Source organism: Leguminivora glycinivorella, chromosome Z (assembly GCF_023078275.1).
Source record: "Leguminivora glycinivorella isolate SPB_JAAS2020 chromosome Z, LegGlyc_1.1, whole genome shotgun sequence".
Classification (NCBI taxonomy): Eukaryota; Metazoa; Arthropoda; class Insecta; order Lepidoptera; family Tortricidae; genus Leguminivora; species Leguminivora glycinivorella.
In genome coordinates, this window is record NC_062998.1 from 12642160 (window position 1) to 12651448 (window position 9289).

General features: G+C 37.9%; 1 long non-coding RNA gene across 1 annotated transcript; it reads left to right on the forward strand.

Annotated features, from left to right (window-relative positions):
- The first annotated feature begins 1850 nt into the window (after positions 1 to 1850).
- On the forward strand, positions 1851 to 8857 carry LOC125241574. The gene is made up of 2 exons (XR_007178748.1): positions 1851 to 3222; positions 8686 to 8857. It is a non-coding gene; the product is annotated as an uncharacterized LOC125241574 (long non-coding RNA).
- The last annotated feature ends 432 nt before the right edge of the window (positions 8858 to 9289 follow it).

Genomic DNA, 9289 nt, shown 5'->3' on the forward strand with positions numbered 1-9289 from the left:
AGAAAGGAGTCACAATTAATGAAATTGGAATTGGAAAATGGAAATTTACAGAAGTTGTAAATTTGAAGTGGATTATGAAATTTAATATGGATACCTGACATGCACGACTGAGGATCCACCTTTAACCGTATGTAACTTTTGAGTGCCTACTTTTACAAATTATTGGTTGAATTTACAATTTTTTGAGAACTTTTACTAAAGACTGCTCTGCTACTGCTACTACTGCTCAGTAGGAGGTAGGGCATAGAGTAGGAGGTAGGGCATAGCGAATGATATTCCGCTTTGTGTGGTAGGGCACAGCACAGCGGATATCGTCTCGCTCGAATCTAGAGCAGAGCCCAACTGGGGAAGTACCTCCGCCTTACAGAAGACCGCAGCCAAATAGCACTAGACCCTACTCATAGTGTTGTGTTCCTGCCGGTGAGTAAGGCTGCCAGAGCTCAAAGAGGGTGCGGTGTGCTGATGACGGGAGGACTTACGGAACTAACTTGTTCCGTCTATTGTCCTTTGAGTCGTCGGCAACCCGAACCTTCCTTTGAACTTGTACACTCCTTTTTGCTGTGTACTTAACACAGCAAAAGGGAGTGTACAAGTTTCTAATGGGGTGGCAACGCGCATGTGACACTGTTTGAGTTGCAGGCGTCCATAGGTTACGGTGACCGCTTTACATCAGGCGGACCGTATACTTGTTTGCCACCGACGTAGTAAAAAAAAAAAGACTGAAACATTCAATAGTTCAAAATTCCAAAGTGGACCCGCAATGGGAACGCACATCGATTTAGTACTAGAGCCCACGACCAAAACCATGTCTCATAGCAATACGGCAAAAACCCTATAAAATCGTTAGATTGTATGATTCTGAACCCGACTAGGTGTGTAGTAACGGTCGAAAGTGTAGCAACTGCGTGGGAGGCCATTTCTGCTGTGTCAAAAAAAAAGGCAGTCGGTATTATAGCAATACGTCTGATAGTGAAAATGTACATAGATTTTATAATTGTATTACGAAAAAGTTTGTTTTCAGACATTTTGCGCGTAGCACATAGCCTGAGCACATTTTTGAAAATGTCAACAAATTTAGCCGACCTGTATCATAGCAATACGGATAATTTTTTTTTTAACTTTTCGTATTGCTGCCATGATTACCAAAAACCTGTTTTCAGACACTTTAAGTGTAGCATATACTCCCAAAAACGAAAATAACGTTTCGGAGTCGCCTGGCCGACGCCTCTGTTAAATGTTTTTTAAATTTACAGCCTTCATAGATATTCAAGAATCTCCCTTGTCTATTATATGTACTTTGACAGATGACAGATGTCATTACTTATTTCTTTTGTAAAAGTTACTCAAGTGCTTTAGGGACTTCCGGTTGGGACGCCATCATAGCGGTTTCGTGTCGTGAATAATTTATTTTTCTTTTACTCATTAATGTTGTTTAAAGTGTAATATTGATAGCGTATTATGCAGTAAACTAATGGTGTAGTGAGAAGCTGATGAAGAATTGTTCTCGAAACGCGTTTAGCCTCTTTTTTGTCGTAAACGGCCGGTAGTCCACGTGCTCTTGTAAAATCTAGCTATCAATTTACAAGTGCTAAGTCACCGTACAATGTCGTACTTACCGTACAAAAATTACTAATATTAGCTCATATCACCTTGACACTGGCGAAATAGTCCCAATGGACTGAAGCCATTTAATTTTAAAAACTGAACTGAACTGAACTCAAGTGCTTTAAATAAAACCAAAACTGTCAAATCAATCAGTATTTAATTTCAACAGCCTCAGCGCTTGTTACGCTCCTGCCCCTTTCTTACTATTATACAGCTCACTCGGCAGCTGCTCCAAACGTTGGAACGACGCTCACTTAGTTGTCATGCGTTGTGCGGTTGTGGTGGTGTCCGACTCCGAATCCGACAGCGATTGAATACGAGAATATTTTGTAACTTTGAATAAACCGTTTTTTTTTCAACTTCATCCCAGTTTCCTTTTGTGCGATTTATTTCAGTCCTTCAACTTCAATGTTACGGTTTCGGGTAAATTCTTTGTTAATTATCATCTAATAAATTCAGGGTCGCAACGTATTCATTGGTTTGTAACAGAGAATTCAAGATGCCTCAATACGATTTTTAAATGATATCTGAGTATCGAAAAGTTGTCTGATAGAGAAGGTGCTACACTTAATTTGTCTGATATAAATTTTTTGCACATGTGGACAACTTATTTTATCATGTCCAACAATTTTCAGACATATTGCTATGATACCGATCGGTAAAATTTGTTAACATTTTCAAAACGATCTCAAAATTTAATGCGTTCACATTTCCGTCTGAAAATTGTTTTGTTCGCATCAAATAACCAAAATTTACTAATAAAAAAGATTTTCAGACGTATTGCTATGAGACATTTTTTTTTGTCTCATTTTTAATTTTTTTAAGTGATTTTACGGGTTTGCGCTACACCACTAACGTCTGAAAAATATGTTTCCGGTATCTCAGAACTATCATTCAACTACAGTCTGCAAATCAGACATATTGCTATGATGCAGTTCGGTAAAATTCTTTGACAATTTTGAAAATTCGGTCAGATCAAACGCTACGCGGAAAATGTCTGATATTGGTATTTTCGAGTTCAGGATAATCGTATCTATCGATTTGATGCGGTTTTGGCTGTATTGCTATGAGACAAAAATTTTGGTCGTGGGCTCTTGTACTAATTGTGCTACATGGTGTTTAACTGTTTATATCAAGTGATGGAGTAAAACGGCTGAACGCTCGCTTCGCTAATGCTATGGCGTAGACATAAAAGTTTTACATTGATAATAGTTATCGAACTCGTAAAACAGTCACTGGGGTAGGCAAACGTGTTCATTTATCAATTTTGTTCTCCAATTAACCCTTAGTGTGACTGGTGTGCGCCATAATGATATTTGCTTTACCTAATTTTTTTTCTACGTTACGTAACAAAACACAAATTAATCTTGAAAGATTAATTAATCCGCGGTGTAAAATTTAATGGCGCGCTGAACTATTCAACTTGATTTTCCAATTAGTCATAACTGAGAAAAATGTCAAGCATAATAGTCTACTTGACGTTTGCTTGTCTTTTTTCGGCATGTAACGTATTTGCCTTGAGTAACTACACAATGAGATACCCCATACTTTTCAGACATTACGTTGTGGGTAAATTATCCGAACGAGGAAGAGAAGTTTTTATGGATTTTTCAAACAGTATGTATCCATTTTTCCTATTTCTAGGCCTTTATTAAATACTTCTTCACGCATAAACATCGTTTTTGACTGATAAATCATATCCCAAGCAAATCCAGCTCAAACATCGTACCTGTATTTTCAATCAGAACGTTTCGGGCACGCTCCTGTCCATTTTACTGCAACTCATTATTGCCCTATAGCGCTTCACACACTGCTCCGCATTTCGCAGCAAGGTCCATTGTTGCGTTTTTTAACTTTGTATGTAGAATCTTGATTTTGTATAGAAAAAACGCACGGTACGACACACTGGCGCCGGCGCGACGCACGAGGCAGCTAGACGCACGACGATTCGCGCGTTTGGAACTTGGACGGAGACACGTTGCGTGCCGCAGGGTATGGCACACCGAGCTCCGCAAGTCCGGACGGGATTTTAGTGCGAGAATAACGTAGGCACAATAGATATCGACGTTGATAGTAACAATCGTGAACGGTTAGTACCTATGGACCTAGTATTTTTCTTACTTCACTTTGTAACACAGAGAACCTCCTATAGAGTCGCAATCTTGTATATTTTGTTCGCGATACGAGTCACCAGTGTTTGGGGTGCGAGGAGCGGGCGGGGAATGTGTTAAGCGCGCTGTGATTGGCCGTTTCAAGGACGGCGGGCAGTCGCGCCAGATGAAAAGGGACAGAAGTATGACTGTCCCTCTACTGACGCGTAAGTGGCCAATGTAAGTTGACCTATGCCGGCTCTGAATAAATTATAAATATGACTTATTTGTGGAATGTAATGCCGTCTGTTTTTAAATTTGAGCTTCTTGTTACCTTTCCACACCATTTCACACTACAGGTGGACATCTTTAAGGCATCAAAATACCCTTTTCCAATTTTTTAGTGCGAAAAACACGCGCTGCTTTCAGGTCTGTTACTTGGTCGATACTGATCGGGCACGGCGAGCGCCCGCGCTTATATCAGTGCAAATACTAGGAAGGCTGGCGACCGCGAGTCGTCTTGTAATGGATGTCTATAGGGGTTGGTCTGTGCTTTGTAAATTAAGTACTTACTTATGTTTTTTATTGATTTGAGGACTGCAATTTATTTATAAAATAAGGAAATACTAGGTCTTAATTAAAAATTATTAAATTAAAATTTAAAAAATATGTAAAATTTTTAAACGACTGTTACTTTCTCGAATAAATACCTAAATAAATAAATAATCTCTCTAATTTTGCTTAGCAAACAATCAAATGACGCGGTTGATAAACCTACCTACAGGTGCAATAAAAAAACTCTTCGTGTTGTATTAAATCTTAACAATCTCTAACAAAAGTATGGCGCAGTTGGTAGTGGTCCTGCCTGCTAAGCCGAGGTCCTGGGTTCGAATCCTCTAGTAAGGGCATTTATTTGTGTGATGAACACATGTATTTCTTGGGTGCGTATCGATCGATATAACTTTTTTTGATATATTTTTAGTCGTTATAACGATCATTTGATATAATTATTGAATCATATAACAATAAATAATATACTAATAAATTGTATAATTCTTATTTAATATAATGATCATTTTTTAGAATATCATTTATTATAACACACTTTTAGTATAATGCTTATTTCTGATAATAAATAAATTGTATAACACAAATTCTTTCTAAAGCACAATTAGAATAAAAAACAATTGTACAGTAAATTAGATTAATCATTTACCAGAAAAGTAGATTAGGTTAGAACTGTAACCCCTACACACAACGCGCTGCTACCAGAAAAATAGGTTAGGTTAGGTTAGAATTGTGACCCTTAAACACACGTACTGCTATCAGAAAAGTAGGTTAGGTTAGGTTAGAACTGTGATTCCTTCAAAAAAGAATAAAATTAATTCATGAAATGTTTTATACTGTTTTCTAGTTATATTATACTAATCGTATATCAATAGATAGTTATACCATATAACGGTTATTATAAATAAGTGTTATACGAAATAATGATTATACAAAATAAAAGTAGATATTTTGTGGTTATACCAAATGTTAATTATGTCAAATGAGTAATTATATCCTTTAAATATATACGAAATGTTGTTATATCAAATGTAATTATACCAAAAAAAGTTATACTAATCATTACACACCCAATCTGTGTAAGAATGTCCTATAATATTTATTTATTTATACGTCTGGTTTGTAAATAGGGATGTACCCAGTGACTTCTGCGTCTTATGACTCGATTGTATAAAAACCAAACAGCAAGTATTACCGCATGTTCTGAATAAGTTCCGTTTCCATTTTATCGACAAATAGGAACTGCTCTCACCTTAACGTTCGAATGTGAAATTAACGCGAGACGAAAGGCACGCGGGGCATCGCGCAACGTAGCTCCGGACGGAAGTGCGTAAAAAACTCGGACGTTGTGTTGGACGGTGCGTTTTTCCCGCATGCGAGTCCGTCGCTCCGCGTCGCGCAGCGCGTCGCCAGTGTGCCAACCGCCATTGCATCTCCATAGTTCATCGAGTGCAGTAGGTAATACATTTAAAGCAACGGCTTTGCACGTAACGTTGTGCTGCCATCGTTGTCATGATGAGCAAAACCCAGAAACAGTACGACAAAGCGACTACTCAGTACAAATTGGCAGACGTATAATCCATTCTAATTAAACTGCTCGTGCCGAGCAGGACATATCGAAACTAGACAATTTTGAGGGCTTCGTGATACTTTTGTCTGCTTTCTAAGATCAAGTACGCTAGTAATTGTACTTACATGCTTAGTTTCATCTCAGAAAACGGCCTATATCTAGTGTATATTCATTTCTGTGATTGGAACTGCTCATGATGTGTCACTTTTTAACCGTCGCCGATTTAGATTTGAGGCGAGGTTCTCAATTCGTCTGTATGTTTATTTATTTTTTTCATTTTTTTATGTTTGTTCCTCGATATCTCCGTTGTTACTGGACCGATTAAAAAAAAAATTGAATGTATATGAATACAGATTGGTCCCATTTTCTCAGAACCCAGTTCTGATGATGGGATCCTGGAGTAATCGAGGGAACTCCTCGAATCTGAAAGGCATACGTATGGTGATTTTTGTGTTTTTAAAGGAACAGCATGCATTTAGGTACGGAACAGTGACATTTGGTGCAGTGGAACTGTTGATGATGGCCAGAACGGAACTTCTCAAATCTGAACGGCACGCTTATAGTGACTTTGGTATTTTTATAAGAACAGCATGCACTTTCGTCCAGAACAGTGACATTTGGTGCAGTGGAACTGCTGATGATGGTCAGATCAGAACCGATCTTCTCAAATCTGAACGGAACACTTATAGTGACTTTGGTATTCTTATAAGAACATCATGCACTTACGTCCAGTCCAGAACAGTGATATTTGGTGCAGTGGAACTGCTGATGATGGTCAGAACACTCAGAACCAAACTCTTCAAATCTGAACGGCACGCTTATAGTGACTTTGGTATTTTTATAAGAACAGCATGCACTTACGTCCGGAACAGTGACATTTGGTGCAGTGGAACTGCTGATGATGGTCAGAACCGAACTCCTCAAATCTGAACGGCACACTCATAGTGACTTTGGTATTTTTGTAAGAAAAGCATGCATTTAAGTTCAGAACAGTGACATTTATTTAGTTATGTTTGTTAAGCATAATTATTGAGTTTTCAAGTCAAAGTTTGTCAAGCTTCGATTTCTTATAATCGGATTCATGAGGAATTGAGAAACTCTCAAACCTTAGCGTTATACGTATATTGATTTGTGTTGCCATCAAATAATTAAAGCATTAAAAGCAGTTTTAAAAAATACCTACACATTTCTACATAATCCAACATTCGCAAGTAGCTTTCACCACAACCCGAAAGGCGGCGGTTTTTTTTTTCTTAAAAAATATTAAACGTTTTTTTATGGGATAGGAGGCAAATGAGCAGATAGGCTGCCTGATGGTAAGCGATCACTGCCGCCCATGGACACCAGAAGCACCAGAAGTGTTGGAGGTGCGTTGCCGGCCTTTAAGATGGATGTACGCTCTTTTATTGAAGGTTTGATGGTCGCATTGGTCCGGAAATACCGCTGGCGACAATTCATTCCACAGTTTAACTGTGCATGAACTGCATGACGTGACCAAATTTGCAAAACGTTGCGTCTTAGAAACATTTTAAAGGGTGAAAATCAAAATATGTACACCGTGTCCAATAAGTTTGAATACAGCACAAATAGCCAATAAAACAAAATGAACAAATAGTTACTACATTATTATTATATTTTATGAATGGCACTCTTATTTACTACATTCACAACAAATGTTTTGGAATAACTCCGGCATTAACTTGTTTACCAGCCTCAAACGCTTCTCAAACGGATCACACGCGGCACGCACCGTTTTCTTCACATTTCATCCCAAATACTCTCAATAATCTTTTTGAAATGATCTAGGTTTATGATTTTATAAAAATTTAGTCTTCAAAGCATGTATGACCATACAAAGTAGTCTAATACGCCTAAACCTGGAGGCCTGGGTGGCCACTCATGTTTCGGATAAAAAACTGCCAAATTAGTCTGAAACTACGCTAGAATACCATTTGCCGAATGTGCTGGAGGTGCGTCTTGTTGGGACACATGATACTCATTCCCAAGCATCCTTTTTAACTTTAAGGCATTTTTTCTCCAAAACCTTGGTTTTAAAGAAAAAAACGTTGATTTTAACGCTTTTATCTGTAAGTACTGAAGGTAGTTTACCTCGCTTACATACTGCATCCCACACCTGGGCCGATGGTGAGCTCTGGAACCTAGGCACATTTTTCTAGTTGCCCGGAACGTTATCTATCCTCGGTACCCATAATAGTTTATTTTGGACACGTGGCGTCTGTTTTATCACATACAGATTCTGCTTATAAAAAATAACTCGTCACCTGCGTGCCGAGCAAGTATTTTGTTGGCACTTTACCTCTTTGTTTTTTCTTAGACACTTCGGAAATTTCATGAACTTTGTGCTTGTATTTTATTAAAAGGAATATACTCTTCAGTTTAAATAAGAATTTGATGGCCTGTGATCCCTATATCTTTAGAACTGAGGTAAAATGTGAGTATTCGGACTTATTGGACACGGTGTACATGTTCGTTCTAAAAGTAGCTGATCAAGCATCGTCGGTTTGGAAAGCCTGCGGTAAAATTTTTAAGGTACGTGGAAATGTAGGTACTATAAATTCTTATGTGTTACGATTCCACGACACGAACAATATACTTAAGCGAACGAGTTTGATGTCTTGAGAATATGTAAATATACATGTATTTTGGCTGTCTGTTAAAATGTTGCGATGCTCTTAACTTGTGGTACACCACTACTTGAAATCACGTCGGCAATAAAATGGCGGCAATTTTTTGAACTAGTCCGTTTTTCATCAGTTTATTATGCTCGATTTTGGGATAATTTTAGCACCAGCTTAAAGTGATGTAAATTAACTTTATAATGTTATTTTTCAGCCGTATCATGTAAACAAAAGGCTGGCTATTGTATCGAGAGAGAACATTGTTTGGCTGAGAAAAAAATGTACTTCACCGGTGGTTGCAACTATCATGATTTAGTATGTTGCTATGAGGACGAAATATGGAAATGAAAATGTTTTCATTGCTCTAAGACAATTTGTTGTAACTACACATTTCTATTATTGATAATCCCGTAGTCATGAAGCCGCGTTACGATGTCACAGAATAATGTATGCATATCTGTATGTATAAATTTATTGTAGGTACATAAAGGAAACAAAAGAAACACAGTTACAGAGTCAGTAATATACAATGTAGGAGGACTTATCCCTTAACGGGTTCTCTTCCAGTCAGCCTTTGAACTACGTACAAAACCCTAGTTTGACAGCGGTTCAGCGGTTTCTTATGCATGGCACTTTCCCTTTCAGCAATTTAGGGTTGTTGAACGCCAAATCATTATCTTTATTTGTGGTTGTGCTAACACATTATCTGATCCGATATCGGATAAAGGATCACTATCCCATACATTTAAGCCGCCATCTTTGATTTTTGCCTTTGAAATCCTTCCGACATCCGATATCGGATCGGATAATGTGAAAAC